At 50.5% G+C, this 16,284-nt stretch overlaps 1 protein-coding gene across 1 annotated transcript in view; it reads right to left on the minus strand.

Moving 5' to 3' along the window:
• Positions 1–16,284, minus strand: part of ABHD17C (abhydrolase domain containing 17C, depalmitoylase) — a 32,083-nt gene that overhangs the window by 5,379 nt on the left and 10,420 nt on the right. The window lies entirely within an intron of this gene.

Consider the following 16,284-nt stretch of genomic DNA (forward strand, 5'->3'; position numbering starts at 1 on the left):
TTTCTGACGTAAAAACAAAGACGTGCCTGGCAAATCCTAATACTGTAATGAAGAGCCCTTCAAGTGAGGTTTTAATAACATGAAAGATATTAACCTGTAGTAGAAGAGGTACTGGGAGATGATTGATTTCAAGGTAATTATATTTTCCTTAGCCTCTTCTCGGGCTAAACCCTCCCAAGTCTCCACCAGTGGTTTCTGAATCCATTCTCTCCCAATTTTCAGGCTGGTAAAGGGTCACGTGACAGGCAGGCCACGCTCTCCCGGGTGTGTTCCCCACGGACGTAAGTGCTTGTCCACACACCACGGAAGGCGTCCCAGACGTGTGGGATGCACACGTGCGCACGGCTGAGGAGAGCGCTGATGTACGTCACCAGCAGGGTGATGACACCCCCCTACCAGTTCTGCCCTGTCCTTCTGGTTCCTGTGTATCATTCCGTGGTCGCTGAGGGGGCAGGTGTCCCGCTCCTGATGGCTGACCTGCTTTCCCTCCATGGCCTGCCTCTGACTCCTGCTAACTGCATGCACTTCCCAGCTTCCTCCCCGGTGTCTGCCTTCTTCCCAGGGCAGAACTCCATCCCCCATTGCCTGTCCCCTCCCCTCCTCACCCCTCCTCTCCTCTCCCCCTCCCCTCCTCACCCCTCCTCCCGTCTCCCCTCCCCTCCTCACCCCTCCTCTCCTCTCCCCCTCCCCTCCTCACCCCTCCTCTCCGCTCCCCCTCCCCTCCTCACCCCTCCTCCTGTCTCCCCTCCCCTCCTCACCCCTCCTCCCCTCTCCCCCTCCCCTCCTCACCCCTCCTCCCCTCTCCCTCCTCCCCATTTCCTCTCCTCTCCCAGGCCTGCCTTCTCCCCTGCTCTATCTGCAGAAGCTGCCCCACCCATGTCACTCCCCACTCCAACCCACCCTGCAAATCATTAACCTGGGGATGATGAAACGCCACAGTGTGGTCCCACCTGACTATTCCAACCTTTTCTTTTCCCTCCAAGTGAACCGCTGCCCTGCAGCTCGGCCCCTCACTGCTTTGTAAACACCTCACGCCTCCCTACAGACAGACAATTCTGGCGTCCTTCACACACTTTGCCAACCACCCTGATCTACGCGTGGTCCTTTCCTTCCCGGGGGTCAGCACACTGGAGGCATTTCTTGCTTTGAATGGAATGGGATTCTAGCCAAAGGCTGGTTTTGAACAAATTCACCATCTCGCACACGGCCATCTTCCCAATGGATAGAAAACCCACTGGAAGTTTAAATCTTCTTTGGGGATCTAGATAGGGACAGATTCTCATCTGCAAACCAGCAAAAATGAGTCAGTCCATCAAGGATGACAGTAACATTTAGTACGTGCTAATGTGTGTATCAGGCATTATATAAGAGTTCCTTACGACACAACACAAGGAATCAAAGTCTCCCCGTGTTGCCAGGGGAAGCCAGGACCCCGCATAGCCTCTCTATAACAGGCAATGCGATGTGTAGTCAGCCCGTCGTGAACCTACACTTTTTGCTCCCAACCCATCCAAATGTCTGCCATCTTCCTGAAGACACAAGCGATGCTGAGCTCAGGCGGACATGACAAATGTGGGTTTCGGCCCCACTCAGCACTAAGGAGAAGGCCCCAGGAGCCCCCTGCAGCCAAGGACGCGCCAGCAGCACCCGTGGCAGGAGCGGGAGTTGAGGTGAGACGTGCCCCCCCCACCCCGACGGTGTCCCATGGGAATGGCTTCACCCATGAGGCAAAACCCGTTTGTTTTCATTTCAGTGTGAGGCTTTCTTTTCTGACTACAAACCCGAACAAGCTGGGCCTCCCCCAAGGCACCCCGCATCCTGTTTAAGTTCATGGGCCTTGACTTTGTCCTGTGTCACGAGCATTTCCATTCATCTCTAGAAGAAGCATGCTTGGCGCAGCGCCACCGACTTTGAAGTCCATATTTTCAATGTTTCAGAGCAGAATTCGTAGTGGAAATAGCTGTAGACACAGGACCAAGACAAATACACAAGGTCACGTGAATGTGAACTGAAGGTGAGGTCTGAGGGGATTGAGAAACCCTAAGGAACTTGAAAGCCAGGCCTCGGCATTCAAGGGTCCGTAGGGAAGGGAAAACAGGTGTGCAGACGTGGTCTGCAAAGCGCCCTGGCCTTTTGGAACTGCTGCCGCAGGCACGGTCGTCGTAAGTCATTTCTCCACGCTCTGTCACCAAAGCTTCACACACGCGTGCCTTCCTTCTACTTTAATTACGAGAAAGATAAAAAAGCACCCACCACCTGAAACGCACTTAGTTTTCCTTTGTTAAAATACACTTTTGTAGCTTTAGACTCTTTTTGATGTTATCCTGACGGGTCCCAAACAGATTTCTGTGGGTCATCGATTCCCAGGCAAAGCAAACGAAACACACTTTCAAGTATCTACAGAATGAGCGCTGTTATAGAAAATTAAAAACTTACACGTCAGTGACGTCAGCTATTTGTGTCCTTTTTTTCTAACCAAGGGCATTTGGCTAAAAGGGACATTTATAAACAAGATCACGAGTCGTGAGCACGTTCAAGGTATGCTCGCAACAAGGTATGCTCGCAACATTGGTTACAAAGTTAAATGTCCCACAGGCAACACTAAAAGCAGCCTCCTTCACTTGAAGTAGTAACATTAAATCTCATGGGAATAAACTATGAGTCTTTGGGGGAAATAAAGAAGGAAATGAGATGCCCTGTGAGAAATAACACCAGGTATAAGTTTAGGCAAAATGAATATTATGACCAGTAAGTTTATCCAAGTAGAGTGACGGGAATGATCGCAACGGGGACGGGACGTCAGGACCCACGCGCAGAGGGAGAGTGGGAAGCCACGGCTAAGGACGGGAGAGAGAGCATCAGAGGACAGGGAACGGAGGCTGGCGGCTGGGCCACGGCTTTACCTTGGGAAGCCAAGTACCGCCAAGGGAGTGCCCACAGGATCGGAGGGAGGGCTGCAGACGGGCACTACTTGTGGCGACGGGAAGGAAGACAATGGTTAGATAAGAAGTGTTTGGAGTTGCTGGGATCTGTGTGTGCTGCTGGAGCGGGGGAAGGGCAGCGTGGAAGATCAGTGTACAGAGAACGGCTGGGAAAACGGGCACACACAGGGGTTTGGGGGGAGGGCACAGGTGTTTGGAACTGTTTGTTTTGTTAGAAAGTGAGTTTAGTTTGGGAAGAGACAGAGTTTCTGGTGATGGCAAACACCCAGGAAGACACAGAAAAGCCCAGCCCTCAGGGTTCATTATAAGAAAATGTTCCTGAAATGGTTTGATGTCCGAGCCGGCCAGACCAGCTCCTGAGTGCACCTCATGCTAACTCCTGCCAGGCTACTGCGGAAGCAGCTGGAAGGAGCCAGGCCGCGAGCTGCAGGAGTCCGGCTACTGGCAGAGGCCCTGGGACAGACCCCACAGCCCAGGTCCCCGGAGCTGAACAGAACAAAACCTAAACCAGTGAACAGAAAGCTCACATATCCTTTTCTTAAACAGACTCCCAGACAATAACAGAACGCGCAGGACAACACACGCCTTCCAGGAGAAGGTAACAGACAAAGAGGCTCGGGGTGGTCACCCGCACGCCCGGCCAGCCCAGGCTTTCCTAAACTTACTCACTTATTTCAAAACATATCAAGACGCACGTTACCTCATTTTTGTAAAGCACCATCTTCCCTCATGTAGGAGCTTTCATTCTACCTCAGAGGTTTGAACTTTCCTTCCAAATGGGGGTGCAGGACAGAGCTTTCTGTGTCAGCTCTACACCCACCCTCCAAACAACTGAATTCTCTGTGTCACACAGACTGTTTCGGACTCCTGCAGCACTCTTTCTCCGTGTCAAAGCAAAAATAAACAAGACCTGGCATGACAGTTTTCATCGTTAAGAAGTCATCATTCAGCGGAATAGTTATAGTCCTAAAGAATATGAAGTCAACTCTCTTTAGATCTGTGACAATTAGGATAATTTGCTCGAACTTCTTTGACTAAGATTGTGCATGAAATTGTTGTACTGATAGCAGACTCTTTTTGGCCTTCTCTAATTATCTAAGGTGTGGGAAAAGCCAGAAAATGTTGCCCAACCCCTACAGCTGCCCAAACAACCTATGAAATGCTTAAAATACCACTTACCCTCCAGCTTTTGAGAGGACGACACGAGCTGGCTTATGTGACACATCTAGCACCTGACAAAAGCCACTTACTAAATGTCACTTCTGTCCATACCAAATACACAGAAAGACAGACCCTGACCAAAGCAAAGGCTGAAAGGGTCTCCCCATTTCACACCCAAGACACACAGTCAATGCCACGAGATTATGAAATCGCTGTGATGGGGGAAAACTTTTCCCATCAAATTTAATCATCCACTCCGTCGCCAAGGCTGAAAGTTACTTCTTAGAACTAGAAACCCAAGAATCCAATTTCTAGTTATTTGGTCTCATTGTTAGTTGTGGTCTTACAACGGCTGTAGTACACAGGACGTCACTGTGATCAGTCACAGCCCTGCCAAGTGTCACCTGCTAACGAGTGTAGACCTGGGAACGCAACCCCACAGGCCCCTTTAGTCCCTGCACTGCTGCTGCTGAGATGCCCGCTGGCCTCTGGGATGGCCGCACCCGGGGGACCAAGAGCATTCCTGAGCCTCCGTCTGCTCGGCCATCTGTGTGCCTCCTGGCCCTGAAGCCGCAGGTGTGACACGTGGCCAGGGAGTTCTGCATCCCCGCCGCCAGAGCGATGGCTTCCAGAACAAGCAAGGCTGCTCCCAAAATGGTCAATCCCAACCCCCGTCTTCCTAGGACGTCTGCACCTGCTTCTGCTGAACCTGGGGCAGGTCACCTTTGACACCACACGGAAAGGACCTCGTTAAGAATCCCTGCAAAGGGAAGCAGAGCCACGAGAGGCAGTGGATCTGAGCCCCGGCACCCCACGCCAGGCCCTGCCCCCCAGGCACGGGCTCCTGGAGTCTGACCGGGTGGAGTGCAGACCACGGCCTCCTGAAGCTGGGCGAAAACTAGTCTTTTGTAAGCAACTCAGAGTCTGAGGCCAGAAGTGTGCGGAGGTCGGGGGCAGGGACGGAGCGTGGAGCTTTGCAGAGAAGGTGAGAAGAAGAGGGACCTTTGGAGCCAGACACCCCAGGTCGGAGCCCCGGCTCTGCCTGGCACCCATCCTCTCATCTCTCTTTAGCCCCGTTTCCTCGGCCATAAAGGGGTGTAAGTTTTGCCGGGGAGAGTTAAATGAGGTCATGAGTGAAGCCCACAGACAGTCCCCCGCGCACCCCGTTTCTGGGCTGCTTTCCTGGTTTCATAGCTGAACGTGGCCCCTGGACACAAGATGACACCCCCATGTGAAAACTGCCCAGCTCTTGCCGTGTGTTCCCTTAACCGTGGTTTGCGTACACTCAGAATGGAAGTCTGTTAAATAAACAGTCCCCTTGTGCAGACCCAGGGAAGAAGGTCTTTCTCTTGGGTCTAATCCCCTCCTGGCGCCTGTCTCGTGTCTGTCTGACTTGCGCTCCCTGGTTCATTCTGCGTCCACAGCCTCTTGCTCCCCTTCCTTCTCTGCAAAAGGAGCAGCTCAGAGCCTCAGTTACGGACACAAAGCAGGTCCAGGGACGCAGGGGTCCCTCCCGATCACGCAGACGGATGACTCTGCTTTGTAGATAAGGAAGCAGAGTGTTGAGAGAGGTTATCGACTCATCTCAGACTCGTGAAGGCTGCTCTAAGCATATGACAGCTCCAGTCTGGGAGCGAAACGGGGCAGAAAGTATGAGTCCTGTGAATCCCCACCCAGCTCAGGAAAGCACCCCTCAGGTGTGTGTGGAGGGCGCCGCCCCGCTCAGAACCACACCTGTCTGTGGTGCGTCTGGGGCACGGCGGCTCCCCTGCTCTCAGGTGTAAACTGGGGCTCCGACCTACCAAGGCTGGGGTGCAGCTGCCCCATAACCTTACTTATCACGCCCTTTAACTCAAAGGTGAAGCGATGAGAAATGAGCGTGTCCCGAGCACCAACCTGAACATCCCAGACGTAACTCGTGCTCTAAGAGTGAACGTTCTGTGTCACACGGACAGAGTTTACCACGCAAAGTTCCGGAGACGACGCAGGTGACGGTCGCACCGTCTCGTGAGTGTGCTCAGCGCCGCGGAACCACGCACTTCAAAATGGATCCCACGGTACATTTTACGGTGTATTTTATGAGAATAAAAAGAAGGAAAAAAGTGACCAACTCTCTTCACGTCTGACTCGTACAAATTGTTTCCTTGTTAGCAAGCACAAAGGAAAAATCCCAGCTCTCCTGAATTCAACGTAAGATTTTACTATAAAAGAAATAAACACATAATGAATCGTAAATAAAACAGTAACAAACAGGAAAATTGCGGGGGTGGGGGGGTTAAGTTGTAAACTCTCTAAAATCCAAACGCGTTACAAGTTCCCAGTGACATAAAGAACAAAGGTGGTAAAGACAAGCATAGCACGAACACGTTTTACAAACCTGGTAGGATATTCCACTCATGATCTGTCTCTGAGGGGAGATGACGCCTCTATTTTATTTAGACATATTGTCGTGACCTCTCTGTAACCAAGACCTTGCTATCTTCTCCATTATCTCAGCACCTCGCCTAGATTTTTTTTTTCTTTCTTTTTTTTTTTTTTTGTAAAGCAAAACAAAGGAGAACTGCTCCTTAGGACAACACAACAATCCTGCCGTCATTGTCTTTCTCTTCTAGAGAGGCCAGGATGCCCTCAGGAACCTCCCAGAAGGAAGCCAGCGAGGCGGGCGCAGACACACACTGGCGGCTTTCTCTGAGCGGCACCTTGCATCTGAACAGAATTCCAGTTTCCGTATCTGAACACTCAAGGGCGGTTGGGAGAGCGGTCGTCTGCATTCTAAAAGATCACCCCCAGTCTGTCAAGCACAGGGCTTGGGACCACACGTGCCACATCCAGCCTCCGTGACCCCAAAGAGCGGACGGTGCCTGTATGACTCAGGTCTAACCTCCCTGCCACCTTTGTTTCCATTTCCAAGTCCGTCTACAATAAGGCCCGGGCAGCTTCAACATCGTATCTTACTTGAAATACTATGTAGCGCATAAATATAACACAGCAAATGCCGCCTCCCTATTTCCTGTCAACAGGAAGCCTCCGGTCACTGACAACATGAGGACCGTGACATTGACCATTCAGAAACAGCCACGAGCCTCCCTCCCTTCCCGCACTTCACCAGGGACCGGTTACGACGACTTCCTAACCCGGCCTTTGGAGCCTACCATAACCAGGGACAGAGACACAGAGACACAGTCTGTTTCTCTGCAGACAACGCAAGTCTGTAACGACACGTGCTCTGAAGTAACAAGACAGTCCCATGCTTTTTACCACCTGTCAATCCGTGCTCGACCTCCGCGTCTGACATGCTTCCTGTTGTGGTCCTGGCTTTTCTTTGGCAGGATGTGAAACACTGTGTGTCTCCTATTGAAAGCACTTTGGAAACAGAAGGACGTCACATGCCAATGAAGTTCCAAACAGGGATGGAGGCAGACCCAGGGTTTTCAGTGTGAAACGAAGCTGTTTTGTCCTTATGAAAGCCCGGGACTCTGACGACACCTCGATGCTTTTCTCACACACACACAGGAGCCCGACGGTGGCCATCTGCCTCCCCATCTATCCAACGGGAATTCCGGAGGCCACCAGCAGAAGCGGATGCCATGTGCTACGGGGGGACAGGGGGCTTCCGGACTCACTGGCAGACGCGGGAACAAGATGCTAAAACACAGGAAGGGGCGTGGAACAGGCGAGGTGGCTCAGACGCAGCGAGGGGCACCCGTGGCTCAGGCAGTGCTCGGCAATCTGCTGCAGAGTCTGCCCTCCTTTCCTTCGTCCCCTCGTCTGAGCGAGGCATAGCCGTGACTCCCCATGTCCACTCCTAAGCTGGCCCCTGGCGTCTTCCTCTTGTCCCATGTCGTCACCATTCCAATGGTCAGTGTGTTCCAAACCGCCCTCCCTGGCTGTGTTCTCTGCTTTCCCGAAGCCCAGTGGACCAGAAACAAGTCTCTAAAGTCCTTCCAAGACACCTTTTTCGCCTTTCAAGCCCCCTTCTCAGCCCTGGAAGGTTCCTACAGGATCCTTTCTAACACACCATGTTTGAGAGTTCCCGTCAAGCCACGGCAATTTGGAACAGTTCTGACTGCAGATTTTCAATCAGCCAAGAATTGTTTTTTTTCCACGCGAATCTCGAAAGAAATCAGAATGATATAACAATCTTCTACAAAGCATTAGCGAATGCTTTCAATACCATAGCTCTGTTTGCATGCGTTTCTACTCTGAAAACAAGAAGCCTGTGGCACTCTCTTCTACAACCTATTAGAACTCCTCAGGTTTAAAACACCGTGGAACAGTTTGGCCAAAATGCTTACAGAAACATTATGATTTTATTACGATTTCAAACGCACTACTTCCTTGGCACAAAGCAAGATTTATAAGCAAGATCACACATTCTCATAAAGCGAGTATTTGCGCCAAGCGTTACATAATAAACACCTCAGCTGAGCTTTGCTTGCCCTCCTGGTTACGTACACACGCGGCCTGGGCTTTCTCTCTGGGGCCTCCCAGGGTCAGAGACAGAGACAGCACACTCCCTTCCGAGTCACCCAGTGTCTGCTATGTCGATGGTGCCAGGAGCGGAGGGCACAAGAATGAACAAGGGAGGTTTGGATTTCCCCTTGCGGGGGCTTCTAGCCTAACAATCTGATGGCGTAGGCAATTTTCATTCTAAAATAAGAAGGCCTTGCTCATTTGTTTCACGGTGCTGAGGTTCTACCAACTCTTAGAAATTCAGTGCTTCTAGAGATTCAATTTGATTACTCACAAGAAGATGCCATTTTAGCTTCTAAAACATGTTCAATTTTATTCAGAAGGAAGGCCCCAAGGAATATTTGTTTACCTGGTTTTGTGGCCATTAACTTGGATGTACTGAGAAAGTAAGATCCAGGACCCCGAGCCCCCAGACGGTTCATCCTGACTGTAAGGTCCCTTCGGAATGCCTGCAGGCCCTGAACGGTGGGGACGCGGGGACGTTAGCCCCACGGTGACCTCCCTGCCTTTGCATTTCTCATCTGCCAAGCGAGGGAATGGGTTAGGCCTGCCCGGGTCAGCCTCCCCCAGTACCTCTCGGGGCACCGTCACGTTCCCGGCAGGCTCAGCCCCACCAGGTCATCAGCTCAGGCCAGACCAGAGGTGCTCACTGCAGGGAAGGTCAGGGTCGCCTCTGCCTGGCACAATAGCTCTTATGGAGCGGCTCCCTGTACGCCAGCAGCCACCGGGGGCCTCGTAACGGCCACACTGCCGAACGCCAGGGGCTCACTCCAGTCCGGCTATTGTCCAGCATGAGGACACGGCAGGACCGGGACAGCCTGTGCCGGGATGACGCCTCCGCACACCTTATCTCGAATCCTAGCACCCACCTGCAAGGTGCTGGCATCAGTTCCTTTGAACTAAAGATCTGGGCAGCGGGGTGAATGAGTCAAGGCCACGAAGCTGGCAGGTGGCAGAGCCTGGCTCTGAACTCACATCAGATGCTGCCTCATCGCCACGCCACCACTGACAGCCAGGGACGGGTGGCAGCAGCCACACTGTTCCTTAGTGGCGAGGGCAGGGGTGACAACCCCACTCCTTCAGAGAGGTACTTAAGGATGTCACCCGGCCCTTCCCCGACCCCCACACTTTAAATGATGAAGCACCAGAAACCAGCACACATGTGGCCAGACCCGTCGCCGGCTCCAGGGACCCACCGTGTGCACATCCGAGAATAATGCACCTTGGACCACATGTACTCTTTCCTTGCCTTCTCTCACCCAGTACTGGTCCAGCTATCGCAGGAAAACTGTCTCTATTTTTGGAAACTGATTGTATTCTAATATTTAAAGAATGCTGTTAGGACATCGTTGAAGGATGGAGAGTGGCTCAGGAGAATGCGGACTATTCAAACCATCTAGGAAAGAAAGGCTAGCTAAGGCAAGGAGGGCATCCTCCACCTAAGGTGCCACCTGCCAAACACCCAGATGGTTTGAACCTCTCAGCTCCAATTTCTCGAGTACCCAGACGCTACACCACACCCTTGCAGGTTAACTGCCCCAAATCTCTAAAGTGCCAGCAGCTCTGAGTCTCACTAAAGGTTCAGATCTCTCTCCTCCTAGAGGACAAAGGGCTAAAGGCGAGCTGTTCAGAGACTTGGAGAAGACACCGGGGCCAAGTCTTCTTAAGAAGCATCCATCATTCCACGAGACCATCTTCAAACAAGTCAATACTAATTTGATTTTGCACCTGAAATGGAATGTTTCTTCTCTCTGTCTTGGATGCCAAGGTTTGCACAGGGCCACATGTGACCTCTGACAGAACTTATGTCAACTCCTAATACCAGGTGACTATAGACCCACTGAAAGAATAGGCAATCTGAGGAAAACCCTGAGACATACAAAAAGATTGCATACGTTCTAAAAAAGGACCAGTCTTAGGAATCAAAGTAAATGAAGCCAAGACACATTCTTTGACCACCATGAAAATAATAACAAAACAACAGAAATAGAAGGAACTAATCAAAATAGGACAGTCCTTGAAATTAAAAAAAAATAAATAAATAAAAGAAAAATAAAAAACGACAACCAAAAAAAACAAAAAAACAAAAAAAAAAAAGAAAAGAAAAAACTTTTCTATGCAAGTCCTGAATTAAGGAGACATCACACCACCATGACCGACTAGGTAAAGATAATCACGAGAACATCAGGCGAAATAATCATACAATCATCATCACCATCACCTTGACCTTGAAAACACCAAATCTGCACTGATGTTGACCTAGAACACGACATTGAGAGTCCAGAGAACAGCAGCTCTCGGGGCTTGCTAAGAGCATGGAGCCGGACGTGTCAGGCTGCCAGGTGTGCTGCTGCCCACCCTTCTCTGGGAATGTCTGAGGAAGAAGAGACTGCACAGAGCTTCTACTCCAGGGCTCTGCTAATTCTTAGGAACCACAGAGAAATGTGTCTGTATAGGTCGGGTAAGCACTGGGGGCAAGTTTGGGTTGCTTGGGTTTTGTGTCCCCAATTCACCTAGAACCGCCATCCCCAGTGGGCACCCACGCTTCTGCGTGAAACCCTCCTACTAGGGACGGGATATCCCCTCTGTGCCTTTCCCGTGAAGTTCTTTGACTGCTTGACTCTGGTTATTCTCCAAGAAACTAGAATAGAAAAACACAGTAACAGCGGTTATATAACTAACAAGGAAATGCTACTTGGGAGCTACAGAACTTAAAAGACAAATCATGAGACTTGCAATAAAAACTGGCCAAGTAAAGGCATGTTTCTCTACTCTTACCCTCCTTGAATCCCACCCAAAACAAAAATAATTTTTGATGAAAAGAAAAAGGACAGCTCTCCAGACACCTTAGGGAGGGAGGGGGCATCTAGTACCCACAGACTGCCGACTGCCCCCTCTGCTCCAAGCTTGTAGGCAACAGCACTACTCCAGTACAGACAACACAGAACGTTGTTTGGGCTGGGAAAGGATCTAAAATAATAGAAATATTTCATCACAACCTGTTATAAGTTTTGGTGTTGAAAGTCACATACCAGACCACTCTGAAGTCAGGAGGCTCGAGTCAGACCGTGGACTCCGTCCCTCCCATCTCGGAGCAGCGCCTGACACACACGAGCCCCTCGCCTGCCTCCTGCGTGAACGGAACCCCTGAGAACCCCAGGGAGTCAAAACTCCGGCTGCATTTCAATAGTACCACTGGGCTCAGCGAAATGTTAAACCACCTCCACACGTCTGTCCGGCTGGGACAACCCCTGGACGTTCAGAATGCTGTGGAAAAAGGAAGCCAACCGGCACAAATGACCCCACAGGTGAAAACTGATGGCTAAAATAGAAATGGAACTCAGAGGCCGGAGAATCAAGTGGGGGAGACCTCCCAGGACGTCACACAAACTGGACAAAGAGACAGAGACTGTGAGAGACCAAGAGGGCAGCCCAGGAGGTGGGTGTGACAGAAGCCACACAGAGCGAGGACCAGGGGAAGGGACCATGTTGTGACACTGTCGTAAGAGCCGAGCTGACAAAGTGGGAGCTGAGGGTGGAGGAGGCGGAACGGAGTCCAGATACCGGCCACATCGGGGGGAGGACACGTAAGCAAGTGTAGTACGTAAAATTCACCGACCCCGCCAGCGGAGACCCCCAAATAACTGTCAAACACCGAAAACTGCCAGAGGACGCCAGCGGGATTGGAAAAAGGGGAAAAATCCTCGTGTTTCTTAGCAGAAAGTCAGTAAATACTGCCTAAAGTTACTCCTGAGTGCGGGGTGCAGGAGGAAGAGGGGTGACTATGGCATTTAGTCACAATCTCTTCTGTTTCATTTATTACCCGACGCCTGTGTGACTGGAGCACAAATGTTACGTTCTGCCATGAAAACGTCCTTCACCTCTCGTCTCATGTACGCCTGCATTTCTCCCCAGCACACCGGCGCAACTCGCTGCCTCGTGACCCATCTTACTGTGTGTACTGAGACGTAGTCTCCACGCACGAGTGCCCCAATGGCCCTCGTTCTGTAAAAGAAGGAGGGTGGTTTCCACCCCGCTGTTAACCGTAGGAGGAAGTGAAATGCAGGAAGCGATTCGCCACGCTATCCCGTCCCTGCTCTCGGCACCTCTTTCTGCCCTTCACACATCAGCCACGTCTCCAGCCGACGCAAAGGGACGCCATGGGCTGCAGGCGGCGTCCTCCCCGTCACCAGGTGCTAATTTACAGGCATTCCATCGAAGAACCGGGTCTAGAAATCAAGGCGGAATAGTAATAAGGGCAGCGGCGAGATGAGGCTGATGAGCCAGGCCTGCGGCTTATAATTCCAAGAAGAAAGTGTACGTCTTCAAAGCTGGTTTTAAAAAAGATTCAACGACATTCTAGCGAGAGACCTGATTTGTCAACAGTTCCTGGGGAGAAAAAGAAGAAAAAAACGAACTTGAGGGGAGGGTCTTAAAAGGGATCAAAAGGTTTAAATAAGGCAGAATTCTGCTGGGCCCCTTAAGAATGTGCCCACAGGCCACGTCTGACTCCTGAGCAGCCGTGCTTTCCCAGGAGGTCACCGTCCTGAAACGCGGGGACCAGCCGCGCTCGGGGAGACCAGCCATGCTCCCTTAAGAGTGCTGGTGAAGTCGCCTGACTATTTCCTTGCAGCCGTTTTGGGACCGTGTCCAGACACCCAGATCCTTAGGAACCAGGGGAGACGGTGGGGCGTCCGACTGGGCCTCAACCCTGACTGCTCTGAAGAAGAAGGCACCAGCTGCCGCTTAGGGAGACGTTAGGACCACTGTGTAAATGCATTTTGCTCTTATTATATCGAATGGAAAGTGGGAAACATGAAAGTGTGAAAATGAGTAACAAGCAGTGCAAGTCTCATCCCCGTCCAATGGTTGAGGCAAGAAGAGAAGTAGGAGACGTACCAAAGCTTTGTCCCCCCCCCCCCACCAATGGCCCACTGGCCTCTGGCTGACAGAGTGTATGTTCAATTATAAAGGGAGAAAAAAACATGCACGAAAAGCTAGAAATAAATGTCATTTGAAAGACTCTCTGAACTTGGAGAAATAATTAGGGAAGTATTTTTCTTCATGCACTCTCAGTGAACGAACCCTTTCTCACCACATACATATACATCTGTCACTCTGCTGGGTCCGGTGCTTTCACAGACGCGCCCGTGTAACAGGAGCAGGCGGCCGTTCAGGGAAGCCATGTTACCCGGCGAGTTCAGGCCACGGGACAGATAGTTCCGTCGCAACCCTGGCCTGTCTCAGAAATGTCGCTGAACAAGAAGGCGTTCAGAGGGGCGGACCAGCATGGGGAAAGGTGTGCAGACATCTCCTACAAGGCACGGTCCGAAACACTGGGGAGAGTTAGCCTGCAAAAGAGGGGATGAGGTACAAGCAGGATTTAAAGCAGTTCAACCGAGGTTACCTGCCGTTAGATGCTGTGGAGAACTCAGACAGGAACGACAGGCCTGCCACCTCTGCCCTCTGGCGCGTTCCTGACAACGGTTTGCAAAATACATGACAGGTGTTAGGTGGCATTGACCACAAGAATTGGGGCCAAGGAGAGACAAGCACAAGACATAGAGTTGAGCTAAACAGAAGAAAACCCGTTCTCCTTAGACGGACTGGACTGGTGCTATTCAGGTCTTAATTCACTTCTTAATTCACGCATGCGTGGCAACTAAACGGCTATTGGTAACAACGGAATTATCGGCAAAGACAAACTGGAGATTCAGATTGGAGGGAGGTGCCGGGGGCGGGGTGGGGGCCCAGATGGTTACAGGTGAGTTAAGATCTTTTCCCTAACTTGTAAGGTAAAGGTTTGGGACACTTATTACATTAGTACAACCAACAAAAAACCCAATCACATTAATTAATTAACATTGGGTCATGAACGTGTACTAAGAACCTAACATGACAATGAATCGAAATTTGTACTGGATGCTGGAACATTTTTTTTTTTTTTAAAGAATAAAGAATAAAGAAATCCTTGAAACAAGTGTGGGTTAGACTGAGTAGATCCCAGACTTCCAGATTTCATGCATCAGCCAAACCACCCCTTCCGTTCCTCCTCCAATACAATGGGGAAATGATTTTGGTTGCCACATACAATATTTTTAACGATGATTTTAAAAACAAATGCAGGCGTGGCAAAAATCTCAGGTGATTGGGCCTACTGAAAACACTTGCTTCCAGAAACCTCCACCGTCTTTAGTTTTTCATCGGCTGTAGATCACTGGGCGTGTCCTCCTGGCCCACGGGCTGGTATTAGGGATCCACTGGGTTACTTCACACTCAGGGTCCTCCCGTGGCCTAGCTGCCTGTTCATGATTTTGGTTTCCCTACCAACGGAAGGATGAAAACCTTAAAATCCACTGACAAAAATTATGGACAAGACACAGCACCACCGTCAACTAGAGAAATGGCCACGCCCTTAGTATCTCTGGCTCTAGGTGGAAAAGACTCAACTTCAGTGGGGTAGAAGGGGCGGGGGATCTAAGACGGTTTTCCTTAGGAATGGTGTCTGACACCGGCGATCCATTCTGCCAAGAAATCTATAGACGCTCTGGACATCACCCTTCTACGGCCAAGGGCCTCTCATTTTAGGGTTAAAGACACCCTCTCACTTCCAAGAAATCGTAAGGGCCCTGGGCCCTGGTAAGAACCCACGAGGCAGAGAGGTTTCCACCAAGGTCGTGGGACACACCTGCTTTCTGTCCCCTGGTCGCTGAGCCCAGCCTGGGATCCGATCAATAAATGCTTCCTGAGAACTGCTAATACGAGGCTCCTGGCAGCTGCTTAGGGTAACATCCTATATCCTCTGAGTGGCCATGACTCCACGAAGCTGCTGCGGTGGTAATTCAAGCTCCCGGGGGATAAGAGCCCCCTTCTTTAGAGATCCTGTAATGCTAGGCACATGCCAGAGGCTCCACGAATGGGTTTTCACTCCCCATCTAAGAGGAGAACTCCTGCAAGTCACCAGGAAACACTGGTCCAATTTTAAATGCACAGGCATAAAACACTGCCTCAGAGTACTTAAAACAGGTCGTTACGGCTCTCTAAAACCAGTGTCAGGAATGACAGTAAACAGAAGAATAAGCAATGGAACTCAATGGCACTAAAAGAAAAGTCAAATACGGAAAGACAAGACCACGTATCTGGACACCAATCCACAAGTCCTTTACTTAGAGGCTGACAAAATCATTAGAAAGCAAACTACAAAAGTAACTACTGCTGAGCTCCCGGATGGCTCAGTTGGTTGGAGCACGGGCTCTCAACCACAAGGTTGCCAGTTCAACTCCCGCAAGGGATGGTGGGCTGCGCCCCCTGCAACTAGCAACGGCAACTGGACCTGGAGCTGAGCTGCGCCCTCCACAACTAAGACTGAAAGGACAACAACTTGACTTGGAAAACAGGCCTGGAAGTACACACTGTTCCCCAATAAAGTCCTGTTCCCCTTCCCCAATAAAATCTTAAAAAAACAAAAATAAAAACAAAAAAAAAACTATACATTAAAAAAAAAAAAAAAAAAGTAACTACTATTGGCAACAATGTACGAGAAGCAGCCAGAGAACAATATAAAAGTCAAAGAAATACAATGACGCAGTTGTGCTCACTATTTAACAACCACACAGGCTGGTGGAAATCATTTCCTCTCCAGAATTTCCTTCTACTAACGTATCAAGGGGAACAACAGAGCCTGTCCTGTATTTCTCACAGAACTATT

The sequence above is a fragment of the Rhinolophus ferrumequinum genome, chromosome 28 (assembly GCF_004115265.2).
Source record: "Rhinolophus ferrumequinum isolate MPI-CBG mRhiFer1 chromosome 28, mRhiFer1_v1.p, whole genome shotgun sequence".
Taxonomy (NCBI): Eukaryota; Metazoa; Chordata; class Mammalia; order Chiroptera; family Rhinolophidae; genus Rhinolophus; species Rhinolophus ferrumequinum.